Source organism: Leucopleurus acutus (genome assembly GCF_964270905.1).
Source record: "Leucopleurus acutus genome assembly, chromosome: 11".
NCBI classification, from domain to species: domain Eukaryota; kingdom Metazoa; phylum Chordata; class Mammalia; order Artiodactyla; family Delphinidae; genus Leucopleurus; species Leucopleurus acutus.
This window is the reverse complement of record NC_139152.1, coordinates 62,397,285-62,422,786: the sequence shown is the minus strand read 5'-3', so window position 1 is coordinate 62,422,786 and position 25,502 is coordinate 62,397,285. Positions and strand designations below refer to the sequence as shown.

Genomic DNA, 25,502 nt, shown 5'->3' with positions numbered 1-25,502 from the left:
CGTGGAGCGGCTGGGCCCGTGAGCCATGGCCGCTGAGCCTACGCGTCCGGAGCCTGTGCTCCGCAACGGGAGAGGCCACAACAGTGAGAGGCCCGCGTACCGCAAAAAAAAAAAAAATTAGTAACATGGGCTTAAATTCTTTTTCTCACTTTTAATCACATTGGAAACTGATTCACCTCTAGAACTAGTACCCTGCCAATCTGACAAATGACAACACTCTCTATCAAGATAACCACCATTATCACTAGGCCTAGGAATAACAGTTGTGATTTTTAAACTTTAAAAACATAAAAAATACCGTGTTAATGTAAATAAATATATCCTATAAATGTACAGATTATATTAATTTTTTAATTATAAATTTGCTATTATACATCAGATAAATTTTCAACATATAAATATTTAATGACACTAAAATCCTATAATTTTTCCTTGATTTTAATGGGAACCAAGATGCAATTTAATTGATATCTCTGCCAAGGAAAGTAATACTAATTAAAGAATACATATGTAGGTCATTGTAACTTTTAAGAATGCAGTAATTCCATTAGAAGTAGCATGGTATAATAGAAAAAGTCCTTGACTGAGAGGCTAATGAATTGAAAGTCTGCCATTCTCTTACCTAGGCTACAACCCGGCAAGGCAATTAACTATGGTAGGATTCAGGTCCCTCATCTGTAAAAAGAGGGGGATGAATAAGATCAGCTTAGAGTTCTACCCAGGTGCCTCAAGGACCAACATCAGGGCATCAAAGAGCTTGATAGTTTTAGCTCCACTCAATTCACTCCCTTCTTAAACAAAGCACTTTGTTATTTAGCCTCTTTTTTAGATACTGGGGCTTTACATAATATTTCTTTAATAATAAAAAAAAGATTTAGCTCCTTTTTAAAGTTTAAAAACCACTAGATTAGAAGTCCTCCAAGATCCCTTCTAAGGCTAACATACAATGATTTTATATATTGGAATAAAGAAATTACAGCCACTGGAAGGATCCTTAAGGTACCTAAATTGACAGCCAAAGGTTTTTATAGCCCTAGGAGCTGCTGAAGAGAACTAGAAGGAGAGAAAGCACCTCCAAAACCTGCTGCTCAAGTAGCAGACAGGAAGGAGAAGAGCTGGGACAAGCTCAGCTGCCATACACGGCTGCTAAGAGAAATCAATACGATAAAACGCAAACTTCTACGGCAGATACAGGCAAACTCTGGATGGCATATCAAGATGATAGACTCCATAGTACATGTTTATTCACATGCCTGGATGGAATTATATAACCAATAAACTAGTGAGCAAGTGTCTGTGTGCAATCTAGTTAACTTTTAAAAAATACTAGACCTATTAATCTTTAGTTTACATTCATTTAAAACAAAGAGGGGGCTTCCCTGGTGGCGCAGTGGTTGAGAGTCCGCCTGCCGATGCAGGGGACACGGGTTCGTGTCCCGGTCCGGGAAGATCCCACATGCCGTGGAGCGGCTGGGCCCGTGAGCCATGGCCGCTGAGCCTGCGCGTCCAGAGCCTGTGCTCCGCGGCGGGAGAGGCCACAACAGTGAGAGGCCCGCGTACCGCAAAAAAAAAAAAAAAAAAACAAAGAGGGAGGCAGCACTGATCAAAGAATCCTCTATGGCAGGGGTCTCCAAGCCCCGGGCTGCGGACTGCTACGGAACTGGGCCACACAGGAGGTGGAGAGCGGTGGGCGAGGGAGCAAAGCTCCATCTGCCGCCCCCATCGCTGCATTACTGCCTGAACCATCCCCCCACCAGGCCATGGAAAAACTGTCTTCCACGAAACCGGTCCCCGGTGCCAAAAAGGTTGGGGACCCCTGCTCTATGGCACAGTACTTTATTACCAACCAAATATAGATGTTTAATAAGAGCTCTATAAGAAAAGGTGCTCCAAGAATCGGTTCTATGGTAGAGTATATCTGAAAGAACAAACATGCAAGAGTAAGTTCAGGAATATTCAGAAAGAAGGGTAAGGGCAGGGACTTGCCCTGCCATTAATTACAATACATCAGGAAGCAAACTAAAGAAAAAATAGGAGTACTGCAGTGATAAATAGGGCAGTGGAATAGAGCTTGAAGAATGAGAATTAGAATCAGGAGGGAAAGACATATTATTCAGTAAATGGTATAAATGGACAACTGGCTAGCCATCTGGGATAAAAAAGAAATTCAACAGGCTCCAACACAGAAGAGTGATGTGCTTGGTAGAAAGATGCTAACAAATACAGCCAGGGATATAGTTTCTTTAATGGCATATGATGCTGAAACTTGTCTGAAAAAGCAGGGCCACACAAAGCAGAATTCAGAGCAGCATGCTCCCAGGTGGAAGCTTCCCAGGTCAGCAACACATCGCATGAGAACATACAGGTAGATGCCTCTACTATTCTCCTGGTGAGAGAAGCATGCACCCTCCTGTTCTGGGGAGGCTTTGTGCCACTCTGGACTCTCCTGACTGTTCTGGAGACTCTGACCGTATGTCTGGTGCTCACCAGGTCTAAGTAACTTGTTCAAAACAGCTCTAGGACTTACCTGAATGTTTAATGAAAGACCAGTTAGAGTGAAGATCAATTTCCCAGGCTTCCTAGAGAAGTGACTACCCAGCAGGACCGGGCCTCAGTCAAGGACTCTTCCTATAAGATTCCCATCTCACTCCTTATATTAGATAACCTCCAGTCAGGTCAAAGATTTAAATATAAGAATATCAGTAATAACAGTCCTAATGTTTAAAAAAAAAAAAAAAGCTCTGAGAAAAGCATGAGTAACAACACATTGAAAAATGGGCAAAGAATATGAAGATAATTCAAAGAGGGCAAAATACAATGGCAAATATAGGTATGAAAAGATGCCGTAATTCTCAATATAAATGCATTTCCAAACAGAGAGAGAGAGCACAAAGTCAATTCAATAAAATCCTAGGGCACATACATGTTACCTACAAGACACATGTTACCTGCCTGCCTTTGGTGCATTAACCCATAAATATACACAGGTGAATTAGCAAACCAGTAGGGCTTAACCATATGCCTGTAACTTGCACTGTGCAAATGTCTGCTGTCAGGTATCATTCTAACAGGTTGGACTCTAAATCAAGAAGCTAATTGTATTTAATTATATAATTTTGAGCTTCTCAAATTTAATTCCATTAAATGTATATGATGAAACTAAAACAATATAAAGTGTTGTTGACAAAAAGAAAGAAAAAAAGTCTCTATACATAACTGACTCATTTTTAAGTCCTAGCCAAAACTGATGAGCCAAATGTGAGACCTTCTTAAAACCTAGGTAGTAATGAACTAAATTCTAGGAATACCATAAGGATTTTTAAAAAGAAATATATAATGAGAGGACAGCATAAGCATTAAACATATAACTAAATGAACAATGAAAGATAAGGAAAAGCAGTAGCCACTACAAAATTATAAAATAACTTTCTTTTAAAACGTATTTAATTAATAGTGTCAGCAAAGGGCACTACACTCAAGACAGAATTTCTTACTAATCTATTTGATGTACCCTCTTGAAGGGAAGATTGGACAAAAATGATTTGGTGATATAATGGAAAGATTTCAAATCAATTTTTTCAGTAAGTAAGAAGTCTCTGCTATATTATATGCTCTGCTGTGGTCCCCAATCCCTGGCTAACAGTATGTGATTTTTGCTTTTAAAAAAGAGAGGCCAACTTGAGGCATAGGTAGGTTCTCTTTATGCTGTAGGACCACCACTGTCTCAATCCAAACTATCAAATTCACTTTGCTTGCTTCCAACAAATTTTAGACTAGGAAAATGTTCATCACCTTCTAGCTTCACTAAAAACTGGTTTCACTTCATTTCCTTCTAGTATTAATCTATATGTATATACATACTTGTAACAATATACATAAATCTGGCACACTTTTTTTCCTTCCACAGACATTTGATGAACAAATGCCTGTATGTATATTTTTCTCCCTCTCCTTAAAAAAAAAAAAAAAAAAAAAAGAAAAACAAAACTTTATTTTTAGGATTATTTTTATTTAGGATAGTTTAAGATTTACAAAACCAGTACACAGTTCCCATATTCCACACACCCAATTTTCACTATTATTAACATCTAACATTAGTATGGTACATTTGTTGTTATTCAATCAATATTAATACATTATTAACTGAGATCTATACTTTATTCAGATTGCCTTAGTTTTTAGGTAATGTCCTTTTTCTGTTCCAGGATTCCATCCAGGGTATCGCATTACATTTAAGTGGTCATGGCTCCCCAGGCTCTTCTTCGCTATGACAATTCCTCAAACTTATTTTTGATGACTTTGACAGTTTTGAGAACTAGTCAGATATTTTGTAGAATGACCCTCAACTGGGATTTGTCAAGGGTTTTTTTCACTATTAGACTAGAGTATGTGTTTTTAGGAAGAAGTGTTATTTTTTAATTTAACCTAATTTTGCAAATTTCCTTCAATACTGCTATACAATCTTTATTTGCCCAAATATTTATATATCTTTAGTCTGTAATCACAGTATTCATATATTTTATATTCCTCCCTTTAACATTTCCTCTTAGAATGGCTATTATTAAAATGACAAGATATAACAGATGTTGGAGAGAGGATGTGAAAAAAAGGGAACCCTTGTACACTGTTGGTGGGACTGTAAATTGGAATAGTCACTATGGAAAACAGTATGGGGATTCCTCAAAAAATTAAGAATAGAACTACCATATGACCTAGCTATTTCACTTCTGGGTATTTATCCAAAGAACACAAAAACACTAATTCAAAAAGACATCTGCACTCTTATGTTCACTGCAGCATTATTTACAATAGCTGAGACATGGAAACAACCTAGGTGTCCATCGATGGATAAAGGGATGAAGAAGATGTGGTATATTTGTATACAATGGAATACTACTCAGCCATAAAAAAGAATGAAATCCTGACATTTGCAACAACATGTATAGACCTTGAGGGTATTATGCCACGTAAAATAAGTCAGAAGGAGAAAGACAAATACTGTATGATTTCACTCATGTGTGGAATCTAGAAAAATAAAACAAAAAAAACTCATAGATACAGAGAACAGATTAGTGTTTACTGAAGAGAAGGGGACTGGGGGGAGGTGAGCAAGGGGTGAAGGGGGTCAACTGTATGGTGATAGATTATAACTAGACTCCTGGTTTGTAGTGTATACAGATGTTGAATTACAATGCTGTACACCTTAAACTTATATAATAATTTTAAAAAACAAACCAAGAAAAAGGATAACTTAAAAAAAAAAAAAAGAATAAATGGATGGATTTCTCCTCACTACAACAAAATACTTCCTTTAACTCATTTAACATTTCTTCTTTTTAACCCATTATTGACCAGGGGATTTTTGTAGAGACTAACGCCTGTGGCCTTAATACATTTCTGGTCAAAAATGTGTTAACTAGAGTAAATTCCTAGAGAGAGATTCTTAAAGGGTATGAATATTCTTATGGTTCTTGATACAATATCTAAATTGTTTTTTGCAAAGGGACTATATTTATAATCCCATCACCAATATCTGATTAACTATTTCTCCATAAACTCACTGACTCTAGGTGTTGTTTTTAAATTATCCCTTAATTTAAATAGAGTAGATAATACTTGAACTCTCAACCTTAAATATATTTTCCTATTCTATTTCATCTTTTGAGAATTACCTCTTCCCATCCTTTGGCCATTTTATTCTATTTTGGTCCTGAAATTTGTTTGTTTAATGTATTTGAATCTGATTTTTATGTATAGAGAAGATTAGATACTAACCTTTTCATACTGATCTAAACACTTCTGTTCCATTGTTAGAGCTGTTATCTATGCTTTTGATATATTTCAAGGATTATACTTTTATAATCACGTACATTTTTTTCCTTGGTCCTGACTTTTATATTTAAATACTACCATAGCACTTGGAGGAAGACAGGGTCGCCGCTGCAGCGGAGCCTCGGGCCACCCACTCCTGCTCCTAACTTACCACTGTTCACTCTCGCCAAGGAACAAGTCAGTCAGGAAGCTGTGCCACAGCCATCCATGGCTTTTAAAGATACCGGAAAGACTCCAGTGGAGCCCGAGGTGGCGATTCACCACATTAGAATCACCCTCGCCAGCCACAACGTGAAGTCTTTGGAGAAGGGATGTGCTGACCTGATCAGAGGTGCGAAGGAAAAGAATCTCAAAGCGAAAAGGACCAGTTCAGATGTCTACCAAGACTCTGAGAATAACTACAAGGAAAACTCCTTGTCGTGACGGTTCTAAGACTTGGGATTTTTTCCAGATGAGGATCCACAAGGGACTCACTGACCTGCACAGTCCTTCTGAGATTGTTAAGCAGATCACTTCCATCAGTATTGAGCCAGGAGTCGAGGCTGAAGTCACCAGCGCAGATGCTTAAATCAACATTTTTAATAAATTGATAATCAGTTGTTAAAAAAAAATACTATCATAATCATTAGTGCTACCCATCAAATATTTCCAGTTCTTTTCCCAAGCACATGGTAGTTTTTTTTTGTGTGTGTGTGTCTTTTTTTTTTTTTTTAACATCTTTATTGGGGTATAATTGCTTTACAATGGTGTGTTAGTTTCTGCTTTATAACAAAGTGAATCAGTCATACATAAACATATGTTCCCATATGTCTTCCTTGTTGCGTCTCCCTCCCTCCCACCCTCCCTATCCCACCCCTCCAGGCTGTCACAAAGCACCGAGCCAATATCCCTGTGCCATGCGGCTGCTTCCCACTAGCTATCTACCTTACTACGTTTGTTAGTGTGTATATGCCCATGACTCTCTCTCGCCCTGTCACAGCTCACCCTTCCCCCTCCCCATAACCTCAAGTCCGTTCTCTAGGAGGTCTGCATCTTTATTCCTGCTTTACCCCTAGGTTCTTCATGACATTTTTTTTCTTAAATTCCATATATATGTGTTAGCATACGGTATTTGTCTTTTTCTTTCTGACTTACTTCACTCTGTATGACAGACTCTAGGTCTATCCACCTCATTACAAATAGCTCAATTTCGTTTCCACATGGTAGTTTTGTACGTCCTTGGCCCCTGGAAAATTAAGTAAGTCCAAGTGATTGACTTTTTTCTTTTAACCAAGAGAATATGAATAAAAGAGACATGTTGCTGTCAGAGGTTAGGTTTTAAGAGCCAGTATGCAATTCCTCACTCTCACTTCTCGTTGGCCATGGAAACTGGCAATGTTCCAGAGAGCAGATAATCAATCAGTCTGGGTCCCAGAGCAGCCATAATGCATGTGTAGCAAACCACTGACACGTATGCCACTAAGATTTTAGGGTTGCTACTGCAGCAAAACCTAGCTTATCCTGACTACTATAACTCTGAGAGTTATTCTAGTAAGTAGTATGCAGACGGGGACCTATATAAATCATTTTCATTGCATTTTGGAGCTGGTTTTAAGTAGTATATGGGAGTACTACTAATGTTCAGATTTACCTTGTATCTAGCCACATTGTTAAAATTATAATCTCTAATTTTTTATGATCTCTTTGAATAGTCTAAGAATACAATCAAATCTGAAAATAAGTGTTGTCTTTCCTTTCATGGCATTGGCAGAAACATCAAATGCAATTTTACAAAAAAATAATGACAGTACATCCTTATTTCCTTATTTTTTTTCCATTTTAAACAGGCAATGCCCTTACTGTTTCTCCATTATTTATAAAGTTGTTAAGTCATCCTTATTCAAATCCATTCCAGAGAATGAATAACATTGCATTTAGATACAAATGTCCACTTGACCACCTTTTTCTGTCTTGCCTCTACAATATCCTCTTAAAAGGTCTGCCTACACTGCTGTTCCAATCACTCCCCTGCTTAAAATCCTTAAAATCATGCATATAGAGTAAATGAAGAACATTTCAGCAGTCATACAAAATCGCATGGTCTGGCCCCACCTTACTTTTACCAGCTTTAATATTCATCATTTCCTTCCAAGCATCATACATGTTTATTTATACCAGCCATTCCAAGTACAGTCATGTACTTTAAAAACCTCAGTACCATTTTGCTCATGTTAGCTATTCTACTCAGAAGGCACACCCCATCTCAGGTTTGAAAGACTTTTACTAATCCTTTAATTCACACTTCAAAAGTCACCATAGTCTTCCTTGTTTCCTTCAGGTAGAGTCAACTGTCCTGTTATCTGTGTTCTCACTACTACGCAAACAAATTATTATAGTACTGTGTGATGGTATATGTGTTAGTTCCCTATTGATCCTGCCTTAAAAGGACACATTTATTACATTATAGTTCTGGAGATCGGAAGATCAAAATCAAACATCAATATCACAAAGGGTCAGCAGAGCCATGCTCTCTAAAGAGGCTCTAGGGGAGAAGCCATTCCTTGCCTCTTCTAGCTCTGGTGGCTTCTGGCATACCTTGGCTTGTGGTGACATCAGTCCAATATTTGAGGCCAGCATCTTCAAATCTCCCTGGTCTGCTTCCTAAGGGCTATTCCTTCTGTATGTGTGTTCAAATCTCTGTCTGCCTCCCTCTTATAAGGATACGTGTAATTGCAGTTAGGGTCCACCTGGATATCCAGAATGACCTCCCCCATCACAAGACCCTTAATTTAATCATCCCTGTAAAGATTCTTTTTCCCTTATAAGGTAACACTTACAGGACAAGTTCCAGGGTTTAAGATTTGATATCTTTGGGAAGCCATTATTCTGCTTACCAGAAGATGGGAATAAAGGTGGAAAAGTGAGAAGTAAAGAGGCAAAGTTAATATTACATAGGCTAGGTGCTGTTTGTAGTTTTCTCTCAGCTATCAAACATCCTCAGTCATTGGCAGTATCTACTGTTGCCTCTCTCATGTGGGGCATTTTGAGAATTCTGCAATACTCTCTCCTTGACCAAACTGCAGTCAGACTCCTCTGATCATTCTTCTCAAATGGGCCTTGACCTTGGCTCCCATCCTTACTGGGACTGCACAGTCCAGCTTTAGCAAGAATCCTGCTAAGTCAGTTTACAGAATTTCCTGTCCTTGCTATCTGATCACCCTGGCTTGCCCTCAGCAAGAATCCTGTTAAGTTGGTTTAGCAAGAATCTCCCTATCCTTGATGTCTCCTCTTAGTATTTTCCCTCCACTGATCACCCCCACCTCATTCTGCCTGTTGGCTATAAATTTCCAATTGTCCTTGCTGTACTCAGAACTGAGCCCAGTTGTATACTGAGGGCTCCTTTCCCCTATTGCAATGGTTCCTGGATGAAATCCATTTTTACCATTTTAACTACTGTCATCTCTGGTTTTCTTTGACAGAACCTCCCTCTGTAACATTCTCTGGTGCAGAAGAGACATTCTTCAGCTTACCTCTAAAAAGTCCTCAGCTCCTATGTCACTGGTATAACTTTGAGGTTGCTTCTGCCCAGCAGGCAATTCTCTTTGGTAAGTTTCTTTCAAGATGGCTGTAGCCTGTCTAGCCTCTAAAGTGTTTGGTTGGCCCAAAGGAAACACCTTTAATTCAACATCACTGGACACACAGAGGATGTTGTGTGTCCTGGCTCTTCCACTGTACGGCTATTTTATATATCGCTTACCTTTACACCTCCCCAGTAAAGCAGCAGCTGCCCCCAGTCTCTGGGCCATCAGTAATTCCAGGGGACCCAAATCACACTTTTCCAAGAATTCTCTAACACTCCACTCAGACAGCATCCTAGGGAGGCCTAACTATTTTCCACAACCCAGCAGACATTCAGCCAGAGAAGTATTTTTCCTCCTGAAAAGTTCTCCAATCTTTCAGAGAAATTGTTTGCAACCCACATGGAAGACAATATAAACACTACAGCACTCCCTCTTGGGTTGATAACTCTTCCAAGAATCCTTTGCTCCCACTTAAGTCTCTCTTTATCTTGTACAGACTAGAGGTAATAGAGTTCCAGTACAAATCACAGCCACTTTCCAGCAGGTTCAGCACCTCTGCTTATACTGCAGGGCTCCTTTGTCAACTACTGTCCTCAATTCTGAGCTCCAAGAAAAATGCTTAGGTGACAAGAAAAAAAATCCCACTTTACATCCTATTATACAAAACTGTATCTTAAAATACTTAGTATTTTTCACTTAACATTATGTTTTTTGGGATTTACCTGTGCTGAAACATGTAGTTCTTGTTTATTTAATGAAATTATTAGACAGTATTCCATTACATGAATAAACCACATACATTCCCCCACTAAGAGACTTTTTTGCTACTATAAATCATACTGCAATGAACAATCTTATACAGGTATCATCTGTAAAAGTTCCTCTAGGGTAAGCACCTAGTATTGGAACTTCTGGATTAAGAGATTTTGAGTATCTTCTACTTTACTGTCATTAAAATACTTTCCAAGGTGGCAGTACCAACTTATACTCTCACTAGCAATGTATGAGTTTTTCACTATACTTAGATTTACCAGACTTAATTTTGGAGGAATCTGGTGGGTACTAAATTATATCTTGTTTTGACCTGCATTTCCCAGAAGCAAATTGAAAAAAGTTAATTTAGGTAGATCAACTATATCAATGCTGCTGAAAAGTCAACAAGGATGAGGACCACAAGTTAACCACTGGATACAGCAATATAGATTTCGTGTTGCTTTGCCAAGGTAGAAGCACATGCCAGACTAGAACTGATTAAAGAAAAGATGGAAGGAAAGAAACTGGGAGCAGCAAGTACAGGCAAATCTCTTGAGGAGTTTTGATACAAAGAGCAAAGAAATAGGGCAGTAGGCAGAAGAGAAGTGCAATCGAGGAAAACATGGTGTGGGTTTTGAGATTTTTTTTTCAGGATGGGAGAAATGACTGATAGTGGAAATGATCTGGTAGAGTCAAAAATTGATGAGGTAGAAGTGTGAGTAGAGAACTGCTGGAGAGATGCCTTCAGTGGGCATGAGAGAACAGAAATTAAGCATAACCAAACATAAACAGTATTTTTATGCTAAAAAACACAGAACACTGATGAAAGAAATCAAAGAAGATCTAAATAAATAGACAGACATACCATATTTATGGATTAGAAGAATAAAAATGGTTAAGATGTCAATTCTCCTCACATTGACAGATGAGTTTAATGCCATTCCTATCAAAATCCCAGCGAGACTTTTTCTGTATATAGACAAGGTTATTCTAAACTACATAATGATCAAGGGATCAATCCAAGAAGATATAACAATTATAAGTATTTATGCACCCAACACAGGAGCACCTCAATACATAAGGCAAATGCTAACAACCATAAAAGGGGAAATTGACATTAACACAATAATAGTGGGGGACTTTAACACCCCACTTACACCAATGGACAGATCATCCAAACAGAAAATAAATGAAGAAACACAAGATTTAAATGACACAATGGACCAGATATATTTAATTGATATTTATAGGACATTCCATCTGAAAGTAGCAGAATACACTTCCTTCTCAAGTCCACACAGAACACTCTCCAGGATAGATCACATCTTGGGTTACAAATCAAGCCTCGGAAAATTCAAGAAGACTGAAATCATATCAAGCATCTTTTCTGAGATTATAATTGCTATGAGATTAGAAATCAATTACAGGGGGAAAAACTGTAAAAAACACAAATACATGGAGGCTAAACAGGGTGCTACTAAATAATCAAGAGATCACTGAAGAAATCAAAAAATACACAGAAAAATGACAAAAATACAAAATGACCCACAACCTATGGGATGCAGCAGAAGCAGTTTTAAGAGGGAAGTTTATAGCAATTCGATCCCACCTCAAGAAACAAGAAAAATCTCAAATTAACAATCTAATCTTACACCTAAAGCAAACAGAGAAAGAAGAACAAAGAAAACCCAAAGTCAGTAGTAGGAAAGAAATCATAAAGATCAGAGCAGAAGTAAATGAAATAGAAACGAAGAAAACAATTGCAAAGATCAATAAAAGTAAAAGTTGGTTCTTTGAGAAGATAAACAAAATCGATAAACCCTTAGCCAGAATTAACAAGAAAAAAAGGGAGAGGACACAAATCAGTAAAATTAGAAATGAAAAAGGAGAGATCACAACTGACATCACAGAAATACAACGGATTATAAGAGACTACTACAAGCAACTATATGCCAATAAAATGGACAACCTCGAAGAAATGTGCAAATTCTTGGAAAGGTACAATTTTCCAAGAATTAGAATATATAAACAGACCTGTCACAAGGAATGAAATTGAAACTGTAATTAAAAATCTTCCAACAAACAAAAGTCCAGGACCAGATGGCTTCACAGGCAAATTCTATCAAACATTTAGAGAAGAGCTAACACTATCCTCCTCAATCTCTTCCAAAAAATTACAGAGGGAGAAACACTCCCGAATTCGTTCTTCGAGGCCACCATCACCCTGATACCAAAACCAGACAAAGATATCACAAAAAAAGAAAATTACAGGGGACAGGCGGGGGCTGGGAGCTGAGGATCGGGCTTTGGAGTTTAGATCCCAGGGAGAGGACTGGGGTTGGCCGCGTAAACACAGCCTTAAGGAGTTAGTGCACCACGGCTGGCTAGCCGGAAGGGAGTCGGGAAACGTCTGGAGATGCCGAAGAGACAAGAGACTTTTTCTTGCCGCTTTATTTCCTGGTGCGAGAGGAGAGGGGATTAAGAGCGCTGCTTAAGAGCCGGTCCAGAGACCGGCTCGAGCTGCGGCTATCAGCACGGACCCCAGAGACGGGCATGAGACGCTAAGGCTGCTGCTGCCGCCACCAAGAAGCCTGTGCGCGAGCACAGGTCACTATCCACACCTCCCCTCCCCGGAGCCTGTGCAGCCCGCCACTGCCAGGGTCCCGTGATCCAGGGACAACTTCCCCGGGAGAATGCACGGCGCACCTCAGGCTGGTGCAACGTCACGCCGACCTCTGCCACCGCAGGCTCGCCCCGCACTCCGTGCCCCTCCCTCCCCCCGGCCTGAGTGAGCCGGAGCCCCCGAATCAGCGGCTCCTTTAACCCCGTCCTGTCTGAGTGAAGAACAGACACCCTCCGGCGACCTACACGCAGAGGCGGGGCCAAATCCAAAGCTGAACCCCGGGAGCTGTGCGAACAAAGAAGAGAAAGGGAAATTTCTCCCAGCAGCCTCAGGACCAGCGGATTAAAGCTCCACAATCAACTTGATGTACCCTGCATCTGTGGAATACCTGAATGGACAACAAATCATCCCAAGTTAAGGAGGTGGACTTTGGTAGCAAGATTTATTATTTTTTCCCCTTTTCCTTTTTTTGTGAGCGTGTATGTGTATGCTTCTGTGTGAGATTTTGTCTGTATAGCTTTGCTTTCACCATTTGTCCTAGGGTTCCGTTCGTCCGTTTTTTTTTTTGTTTTTTAACTTTTTAAAATTTTTTCTTAATAATTATTTTTTATTTTAATAACTTTATTTTATTTTTATCCTTTTTCTTTCTTTCCTTTTTTCCTTCTTCCTTCCTTCCTTTCCTTCCCTCCCTCCCTACCTGCCTCCCCCCACCCCTCTCTCTCTTTCTTTCTTTATATTTTTTCTCCCTTTTATTCTGAGCCATGTGGAGGACAGTCTCCTGGTCCTCCAGCCAGGCGTCAGGGCTGTGCAACTAAGGGGAGAGCCAACTTCAGGACACTGGTCCACAAGAGACGACCCAGCTCCACGTAATATCAAACGGCAAAAATCTCCCAGAGATCTCCATCTCAACACCAAGACCCAGCTTCACTCAACAACCGGCAAGCTACAGTGCTAGATACCCTATGCCAAACAACTAGCAAGACAGGTACACAGCCCCATCCATTAGCAGAGAGGCTGCCTAAACGATAATAAGGCCACAGACATCCCAAAACACACCACCAGACGTACACCTGCCCACCAGAAAGACAAGATCCAGCCTCATTCACCAGAACACAGGCACTAGTCTCCTCCACCAGGAAGCCTACACAACCCACTAAACCAACCTTAGCCACTGGGAACAGACATCAAAAACAACGGGAACTATGAACCTGCAGCCTGCAAAAAGGAGACCCCCAAACACAGTAAGATAAGCAAAATGAAAAGACAGAAAAACACACAGCAGATGAAGGAGCAAGTTAAAACCCACCAGACCTAACAAATGAAGAGGAAACAGACAGTCTACCTGAAAGAGAATTCAGAATAATGATAGTAAAGATGATCCAAAATCTTGGAAATTGAATAGAGAAAATGCAAGAAACATTTAACAAGGACCTAGAAGAACTAAAGAGGAAAGAAGCAATGATGAACAACACAATAAATGAAATTAAAAATACTCTAGAAGGGATCAATAGCAGAATAACTGAGGCAGAAGAACGGATAAGTGACCTGGAAGATAAAATAGTGGAAATAATTACTGAACAGCAGAATAAAGAAAAAAGAATGAAAAGAACTAAGGACAGTCTCAGAGACCTCTGGGACAACATTAAACGCACCAACATTCGAATTATAGGGGTCCCAGAAGAAGAAGAGAAAAAGAAAGGGACTGAGAAAATATTTGAAGAGATTATAGTTGAAAACTTCCCTAATATGAGAAAGGAAATAGTTAATAAAGTCCAGGAAGCATAAGAGTCCCATACAGGATAAATCCAAGGAGAAACATGCCAAGACACATATTAATCAAACTATCAAAAATTAAATACAAAGAAAACATATTAAAAGCAGCAAGGGAAAAACAACAAATAACACACAAGGGAATCCCCATACGGTTAACAGCTGATCTTTCAGCAGAAACACTGCAAGCCAGAAGGCAGTGTCAGGACATATTTAAAGTGATGAAGGAGAAAAACCTACAACCAAGATTACTCTACCCAGCAGGGATCTCATTCAGATTTGATGGAGAAATTAAAACCTTTACAAACAAGGAAAAGCTGGGAGTTCAGCACCACCAAACCAGCTTTACAATAAATGCTAAAGGAACTTCTCTAGGCAAGAAACACAAGAGAAGGAAAAGACCTACAATAACAAACCCCAAACAATTAAGAAAATGGGAATAGGAACATACATATCGATAATTACCTTAAATGTAAATGGATTAAATGCTCCCCCCAAAAGACACAGACTGGCTGAATTGTATACAAAAACAAGACCCATATATATGCTGTCTACAAGAGACCCACTTCAGACCTAGGGACACATACAGACTGAAAGTGAGGGGATGGAAAAAGATATTCCATGCAAATGAAAATCAAAACAAAGCTGGAGTAGCAATTCTCATATCAGACAAAATAGACTTTAAAATAGAGACGATTACAAGAGACAAAGAAGGACACTACATAATGATCAAGAGATTGATCCAAGAAGAAGATATAACAATTGTAAATATTTATTCACCCAACATAGGAGCACCTCAATACATAAGGCAAATGCTAACAGCCATAAAAGGGGAACTCGACAGTAACACGATCATAGTAGGGGACTTTAACACCTCACTTTCACCAATGGACAAATCATCCAAAATGAAAATAAATAAGGAAACACAAGCTTTAAATAATACATTAAGCAAGATAAACTTAATTGATATTTATAGGATATTCCATCCAAAAACAACAGAATACACATTTTTCTCAAGTGCTCATGGAACATTCTCCAGGATAGATCATATCTTGGGTCACAAATCTTGCCTCGGTAAATTTAAGAAAATTGAAATTGTATCAACTATCTTTTCCGACCACAACACTATGAGACTAGATATCAATTACAGGAAAAGATCTGTAAAAAATGCAAACACATGGAGGCTAAACAATACACTACTTAATAACGAAGTGATCACTGAAGAAATCAAAGAGGAAATCAAAAAATACCTAGAAACAAATAACAAAGGAGACACAACGACCCAAAACCTATGGGATGCAGCAAAAGCAGTTCTAAGAGGGAAGTTTATAGCAATACAATCCTACCTTAAGAAACAAGAAACATCTCAAATAAACAACCTAACCTTGCACTGAAAGCAATTAGAGAAAGAAGAACAAAAATACCCCAAAGTTAGCAGAAGGAAACATATCATACAGATCAGAACAGAAATAAGTGAAAAAGAAATGAAGGAAACAATAGCAAAGATCAATAAAACTAAAAGCTGGTTCTTTGAGAAGGTAAACAAAATTGATAAACCATTAGCCAGACTCATCAAGAAAAAAAGGGAGAAGACTCAAATCAATAGAATTAGAAATGAAAAAGGAGAAGTAACAACTGACACTGCAGAAATACAAAGGATCATGAGAGATTACTACAAGCAACCCTATGCCAATAAAATGGACAACCTGGAAGAAATGGACAAATTCTTAGAAATGCACAACCTGCCAAGACTGCATCAGGAAGAAATAGAAAATATGAACAGACCAATCACAAGCACTGAAATGGAAACTGTGATTAAAAATCTTCCAACAAACAAAAACCCAGGACCAGATGGCTTCACAGGCGAATTCTATCAAACACTTAGAGAAGAGCTAACACCTAACCTTCTCAAACTCTTCCAAAATATAGCAGAGGGAGGAACACTCCCAAACTCATTCTACGAGGCCACCATCACCCTAATACCAAAACCAGAAAAAGAAGTCACAAGGAAAGAAAACTACAGGCCAACATCACTGATGAATATAGATGCAAAAATCCTCAACCAAATACTAGCAAACAGAATCCAACAGCACATTAAAAGGCTCATACACCATGATCAAGTGGGGTTTATTCCAGGAATGCAAGGATTCTTCAATATACGCAAATCAATCAAAGTGATACACTATGCTAACAAACTGAAGGAGAAAAACCATATGATCATCTCAATAGATGCAGAAAAAGCTTTCGACAAAATTCAACACCCATTATGATGAAAACCCTGCAGAAAGTAGGCATAGAGGGAACTTTCCGCAACATAATATAGGCCATATATGACAAACCCACAGCCAACATCGTCCTCAATGGTGAAAAACTGAAACCATTCCCACTAAGATCAGGAAGAAGACAAGGTTCTCCACTCTCACCACTCTTATTCAACACAGTTTTGGAAGTTTTAGCCACAGCAATCAGAGAAGAAAAAGAAATAAAAGGAATCCAAATCGGAAAAGAAGTAAAACTGTCACTGTGTGCAGATGACATGATACTATACATAGAGAATCCTAAAGACTCTACCAGAAAACTACTAGAGCTAATCAATGAATTTGGTAAAGTAGCAGGATACAAAATTAATGCACAGAAATCTCTGGCATTCTTACACACTAGTGATGAAAAATCTGAAAGACAAATTAAGAAAACACTCCCATTTACCATTGCAACAAGAAGAATAAAATATCTAGGAATAAACCTACCTAAGGAGACAAGAGACCAGTATGCAGAAAATTATAAGACACTGATGAAAGAAATTAATGATGATACAAATAGATGGAGAGATATACCATGTTCTTGGATTGGAAGAATCAACATTGTGAAAATGACTCTACTATCCAAAGCAATCTACAGATTTAGTGCAATCCCTATCAAACTACCACTGGCATTTTTCACAGAACGAGAACAAAAAATTTCACAATTTGTATGGAAACACAAAAGACCCCGAATAACCAAAGCAATTTTGAGAACAAAAAATGGAGCTGGAGGAATCAGGCTCCCTGACTTCAGACTCTACTACAAAGCTACAGTAATCAAGACAGTATGGTACTGGCACAAAAACAGATATATAGATCAATGGAACACGACAGAAAGTCCAGAGATAAACCCATGCACGTATGGTCACCTTATCTTTGATAAAGGAGGCAGGAATATACAGTGGAAAAAAGACAGCCTCTTCAGTAAGTTGACAGGTACATGAACACTCCCTAACACCATACATAAAAATAAGCTCAAAATGGATTAAAGACCTAAATGTAAGGCCAGACACTATCAAACTCTTAGAGGAAAACATAGGCAGAACACTATATGACGTAAATCACAGCAAGATCCTTTTGGACCCACCTCCTAGAGAAATGGAAATAAAAACAAAAATAAACAAATGGGAACTAATGAAACTTCAAAGCTTTTGCACAGCAAAGGAAACCATAAACAAGACCAAAAGACAACCGTCAGAATGGGAGAAAATATTTGCAAATGAAGCAACTGACAAAGGATTAATTTCCAAAATTTACAAGCAGCTCATGCAGCTCAATAACAAAAAAACAAACAACTCAATCCAAAAATGGGCAGAAGACCTAAACAGACATTTCTCCAAAGAAGATATACAGACTGCCAACAAACACATGAAAGAATGCTCAACATCATTAATCATTAGAGAAATGCAAATCAAAACTACAATGAGATATCATCTCACACCAGTCAGAATGGCCATCATCAAAAAATCTAGAAACAATAAATGCTGGAGAGGGTGTGGAGAAAAGGGAACCCTCTTACACTGTTGGTGGGAATGTAAATTGATACAGCCACTGTGGAGAACAGTATGGAGGTTCCTTAAAAAGCTACAAATAGAACTACCATATGACCCAGCAATCCCACTACTGGGCATATTCCCTGAGAAAACCATAATTCAAAAAGAGTCATGTACCAAAATGTTCATTGCAGCTCTATTTACAATAGCCCAGAGATGGAAACAACCTAAGTGTCCATCATCGGATGAATGGATAAAGAAGAGGTGGCACATATATACAATGGAATATTACTCAGCCATAAAAAGAGACGAAATTGAGCTATTTGTAATGAGGTGGATAGACCTAGAGTCTGTCATACAGAGTGAAGTAAGTCAGAAAGAGAGAGACAAATACCGTATGCTAACACATATATATGGAATTAAAAAAAAAAATGTCATGAAAAACCTAGGGGTGAAACAGGAATAAAGACACAGACTTACTAGAGAATGGACTTGAGGCTATGGGGAGGGGGAAGGGTAAACGGTGACAAAGCGATAAAGAGGCATGGACATATATACACTACCAAACGTAAGGTAGATAGCTAGTGGGAAGCAGCCGCATAGCACAGGGAGATCAGCTCGGTGCTTTGTGACCGCCTGGAGGGGTGGGATAGGGAGGGTGGGAGGGAGGGAGACGCAAGCGGGAAGAGATATGGGAATATATGTATATATATAACTGATTCATTTTGTTGTGAAGCTGAAACTAACATACCATTGTAAAGCAATTATACTCCAATAAAGATGTTAAAAAAAAAAAAAAAAACTACAATGAGATATCATCTCACACCAGTCAGAATGGCCATCATCAAAAAATCTAGAAACAATAAATGTTGGAGAGGGTGTGGAGAAAAGGGAACACTCTTGCACTGTTGGTGGGAATGTAAATTGATACAGCAACTATGAAGAACAGTATGGAGGTTCCTTAAAAAACTACAAATAGAACTACCATACAACCCAGCAATACCACTACTGGGCATATACCCTGAGAAAACCGTAATTCAAAAAGAGTCATGTACCAAAATGTTCATTGCAGCTCTATTTACAATAACCCGAAGATGGAAACAACCTAAGTGCCCATCATCGGATGCATGGATAAAGAAGATGTGGCACATATATACAATGGAATATTACTCAGCCAGAAAAAGAAAGGAAATTGAGTTATTTGTAGTGAGGTGGATGGACCTGGGGTCTGTCATACAGAGTGAAGTAAGTCAGAAAGAGAAAAACAAATACCGTATGCTAACACATACATATGGAATCTAAGAAGAAAAAAAAAGGTCATGAAGAACCTAGGGTTAAGACAGGAATAAAGATACAGACATACTAGAGCATGGACTTGAGGATACGGGGAGGGGGAAGGGTAAGCTGTGACAAAGTGAAAGAGTGGCATGGACATATATACACTACCAAACATAAAATAGATAGCTAGTGGGAAGTAGCCACATAGCACAGGAAGATCAGCTAGGTGGTTTGTGACCACCTAGAGGGTGGGATAGGGAGGGTGGGAGGGAGGGAGATGCAAGAGGGAAGAGATATGGGAACATATGTATATGTATAACTGCTTCACTTTGTGATAAAGCAGAAACTAACACACCATTGTAAAGCAATTATACTCCAAAAAAGATTTAAAAAAAAAGAAAATTAAAGACTGATATCAATGATGAACATAGACCCAAAATTCCTCAACAAAATACAAGCAAACAGAATCCAACAACACATTGAAAAGATTATACACCATGATCAAGTGGGATTTGTCCCAGGAATGGAAGGATTCTTCAATATACACAAATCAATTAATGTGATACACCACATTAACAAATTGAAGAATAAAAACCATAGGATCATCTCAATAGATGCAGAAAAAGCTTCTGACAAATTCAACACCCATTTATGATAAAAACTGTCCAGAAAGTGGGCATAGAGGGAACCTACCTCAACATAATAAAGGCCATACATGACAAACCCACAGCAAACATCATTCTCAATGGTGAAAAAACTGAAAGCATTTCCTCTAAGATCAGGAACAAGACAAGGATGTTCACTCTCATCACTCTTATTCAACACAGTTTGGAAGTCCTAGCCATGGCAATCAGAAAAGAAAAAAATAAAAGGAATACAAATTGGAAAAGAAGAAGTAAATCTGTCACTGTTTGCAGATGAAATGATACTATACACACAATACCCTAAAGATGCCACCAGAAAACTACTAGAGCTAATCAATGAATCTGGTAAAGTTACAGGATACAAAATTAATGCACAGAAATCTCTTACATTCCTATACACTAACAACGAAAGATCAGAAAGAGAAATTAGGGAAACAATCCCCTTTACCACTGCAACAAAAAGAGTAAAATACCTAGAATAAGCCTACCTAAGGAGGCAAAAGACCTGTACTCCGAAAACTATAAAACCCTGATGAAAGAAGTCAAAGATGACACAAAGAGATGGAAAGATATACCATGTTCTTGGATTGGAAGAATCAATACTGTGAAAATGACTATACTATCCTAAGCAATCTACAGAGTCAATGCAATCCCTATCAAATTGACAACTGCATTCTTCACAGAAGGAGAACAAAAAATTTTACAATTTGTATGGAAACACAAGGGACCCTGAATAGCCAAAGCAATCTTGAGAAAGAAAAACGGAGCTGGAGGAATCAGGCTCCCTGACTTCAAACTATACTACAAAGCTTCAATAATCAAGACAGTATGGTACTGGCACAACAACAGCAATACAGATCAATGGTACAGGACAGAAAGCCCAGAGGTAAACCCATGTACATATGGTCACCTAATTTATGACAAAGGAGGCAAGAACATAAAATGGAGAAAAGGCAGCCTCTTCAATAAGTGGTGCTGGGAACACCAGACAGCTACATGTAAAAGAATGAAATTAGAACACTCCCTAACAACATACACAAAAATAAACTCAAAATGGATTAAAGACCTAAATGTAAGAACGGATACTATAAAACTCTTAGAGGAAAACATAGGAAAAACACTCTTTGACACAGACCACAGCAAGATCTTTTTTGACCCACCTCCTACAGTAATGAAAATAAAAACAAAAATAAACAAATGAGACCCAATGAAACTTAAAAGCTTTTGCACAGCAAAGGAAACCATAAACAAGATGAAAAGACAACCCTCAGAATGGGAGAAAATATTTGCAAACGAAGCAACAGACAAAGGATTAATCTCCAAAATATACAAACAGCTCATGGAGCTCAATGTCAGAAAAAACCACCCAATCAAAAAATGGGCAGGGCTTCCCTGGTGGCACAGTGGTTAAGAATCTGCCTGCCAATGCAGGGGACACAGGTTCAAGCCCTGGTCTGAGAAGATCCCACATGCTGCAGAGCAACTAAGCCCATGCACCACAACTACTGATCCTGCACTGTAGAGCCTGCAAGCCACAACTACTGAGCCTGTGTGCCACAACTAGTGAAGCCTGTGCGCCTAGAGCCCAAGCTCCACAAAAGAAGCCACCGCAATGAGAAGCCCGCACACTGCAACAAAGAGTAGCCCCCACTCACCATAACTAGAGAAAGCCCGTGCACAGCAACAAAGACGCAATGCAGCCAAAAATAAATTAATAAAATAAATAAATTTATTTTAAAACAAAATGGGTGGAAGACCTAAACAGACATCTCTCCAAGGAGGACAGACAAATGGCCAAGGGGCATATAAATGGATGCTCAACATCACTAATTATTAGAGAAATGGAAATGAAAACTACCATGGGGTATCATCTCACACCAGTCAGAACGGCCATCATCAAAAGATCTACAAACAATAAATGCTGGTGAGGATGTGAAGAAAAGAGAACCCTCTTGTACTGTTGATGGGAATGTAAATTGATACAGCCACTGTGGAGAACAGTATGGAGGTTCCTTAAAAAACTAAAAAGAGAACTACCATATGACCCAGCAATCCCACTACTGGGCATATACCCTGAGAAAACCATAACTCAAAAGGACATATGTACCCCAATGTTCATTGCAGCACTATTTACAATAGCCAGGACATGAAAACAACCTAAATATCCAATGACAGATGATTGGATAAAGAAGATGTGGTACATATATACAATGGAATATTACTCAGCCATAAAAAGAAAGGAAATTGGGTCATTTGTAGAGATGTGGATGGACCTAGAGTTTGTCATACAGAGTGAAGTAAGCCAGAAAGAGAAAAAACAAGTATCATATATTTACACATATATGTGGACTCTAGAAAAATGGTACAGATGAACCTATTTGCAGGGCAGGAATAGAGACACAGAGGTAGAGAACGGACATGTGGACACGGGGAGGAAAGGGAGTGTGGGACGAATTGGGAGATTAGGACTGCATATATACACTACCATGTGTAAAATAGATAGCTAGTGGGAACATGCTATAAAGCACAGGAAGCTCACCTCGGTGCTCTCTGACGACCTAGATGGGTGGGGTGGGGGGTGGGAGGGAGGTCCAAGACGGGGGGATATAGGTATACATACAGCTGATTCACTTTATTGTACAGCAAAAACTAACACAACATTGTAAAGCAGTTATACTCCAATAAAAATATTTTAAATAAACACTAAAAATAAATAAAATTTATATGCGAAAGCAACTAAAACAGGCAAAATAATTTAAAAAAAAAAGAATTGTAGGAAGGAGTCTACTCAATTTCAAGACCTATTATATAGCTCCAACAATCAAGATTGTGTCAGACTGGCTGAGAGATAGACACACAGATCAATGAAACAGAAGACAGAACCCAGAAATAAAAACATACAAATATGCTCACCTGATTTTGACAACATGTAAAAGCAATTCAATGGAGGAACGATAAGCCTTTCAACAAATAGTGCTGGAGTAGTTGGACATTTAAAGGGGGAGAAAAAATGAAGTTCAACCTAATTCTCACAATTTATACAAAAAGTAATTCAAAATTGATCCTGAACTTAAACTTAAATGTTACATGTAAAACCATAAACTGTTTAAAAAAGAAAAAGGCAAAAAACTCTTGGATCTATAGCTAGGCAAAGAGATCTTAAACTTGACATAAAAAGCACAATCCATAAAAGAAAAAATTTATAAACTGAAATTCATCAAAATTTAAATTTATGCTCTGAGAAAGACCCTGTTATGAGGATGAACAGACAAGCTACAGACTGGGAGAAAATATTTGCAAACCACAACAAAAGACTAGTGTCTAGGGTATTAAAAACAAAAATGAAAACAGAAACTTCTCAAAACTCAACAGTAAAATAAACAATCCATTTTTTTAAAGTTGGCAAAAGATACTGTTATGGGCTGAATTGTGTCCCCCCAAATCCATCTGTTGAAGCCCTAACTTCTAGTACCTCAGAATGTGAACGTATTTCGAGCTAGGCCCTTTACAGAGGGAATCAAGTTAAAATGAAGTCATCAGGGTGGGCCCTAATCCAGTGTGACTGGTGTCCTTAGAGGAAGAGAAAATTTGGACACACAGACACTAGAGATGCATATACACAATGGAAAAACCATGTTGAGGACACAGCAAGAGGGCTGCCATCTGTTAAGCAGAGTAAGACCTCAGCAGAAACCAAACCTGCCATCACGTTGTTCTTGGATTCCTAGCCTCCAGAACTGTGAGAAAATAAATTTCCATTATTTAAGCCACTCCATATGTGGTATTTTGTTATGGCAGCCCTGGCAAACTAATACAGACACAAAGAGACATTTAACCCAGGAGGATACATAGATGGCAAATAAACACATGAAAACAAAGTCAGCATCATTAGCCATTAGGGAAATGTAAATTAATAACACAATGACTTATCATCACATACCTATTAAAATGGGCTAAGGAGATGCAGAGAGATCAGATTACTCATATACAGCTGGTTGTAAAGTAAAATGTACAGCCACTCCAGAAAACAGCTTGATAGTTTCTTAAAAATATTAACACACAACTATCATATGACCCACTAACTGCACTCCTGGGCATTTATCCTACAGAAACGAAAACTTATGTTTACACAAAGACCTTTACACAAATATTTAAAGCAGCTTTATTTATAATAACCAAGAATCGGAAACACCACAGATGTCCATCAATGGGTAAATAGTTAAATAAACTGTGGTACATCCAACGTACTACCTAGTAATAATAAGGAATGAACTACTGATACATGCTAAAACCTGGATGAATCTCCAAAGTATTATGCTGAATGAAAAAAAGCCAGTCCCACAGGGATACACTCAACATGATTCCAGTTAAATAACATTCTTAAAATTACAAAATTATAGAAATGGGAGAATAGATTGGTATGGGTATACAAAGGCAATATGAAAGATCTTTGTGGTGATAGAAATATTCTGTAACTTCACTGATTCAATATCAATCTCCTGGATGTGGTATTATAATTTTGCAAGGTGTTACCAATGGGAAAATATGGGTAAAGGGTACACAGGATCTCTGCATTTTTTCTTACAACTACATGAGAATCTACAATTATCTACATATAAAGGATTTTAATTCAAAGAAAGTCATCAACTTAAACATTTAAAATATGTGCAACTTATAAATACAATATGTCTCAATAAAAATAGTTATGTAGTGAAAAATACTTTTAAAAGACATAAACTTTTTAAAAACTGTCCAGACCAGTGTTATCCCACAACTTTCTGCAATTACTAATATATTCTATATTTCTGTGCTGTCTAAAACTGTAGTCACTAGCCACACATGGCTAATAAACACTTAAAATGTGACTAATATGACTGAAAACTCAATTTTTTATTTTATTCATTTTAATCAATTTAAATTTAAATAGCCACATGTCATTGGTGGCTACCATATTGGACAAGGCAGGTCTAGACATTACAAAGAACGGGAAAGATCATCATATGCTAAGATGAAACTATGGCCAAAGTGTATTCAGAAAAAATGTAAATTGTATAACATTGTATGATACCATTTATGTGACAAAAACAAAGAAATAAATGTATATAAGCATGTATATGAAATATACATTTATATATGCTTTTACCTTCTACTACATAGCCTTCTGTACTATTTAAATTTTTTTTGACAATAATTCCGTGCTGCTTTCTTTTAAAAGCCAAAAGCCCATGCTGGAATTTAAATTTCTGATA

At 38.2% G+C, this 25,502-nt stretch overlaps 1 protein-coding gene and 1 pseudogene across 2 annotated transcripts in view; one reads left to right on the top strand and one right to left on the bottom strand.

Moving 5' to 3' along the window:
- The window catches only part of ZDHHC17 (zDHHC palmitoyltransferase 17), a gene marked incomplete at its 5' end in the record, with an annotated part of 106,847 nt that overhangs the window by 72,768 nt on the left and 8,577 nt on the right, over nt 1-25,502 (bottom strand). The window lies entirely within an intron of this gene.
- On the top strand, nt 5,967-6,400 carry LOC309968862 (small ribosomal subunit protein uS10-like; annotated as a pseudogene). Its single transcript has one exon. The product of its transcript is annotated as a small ribosomal subunit protein uS10-like (transcript).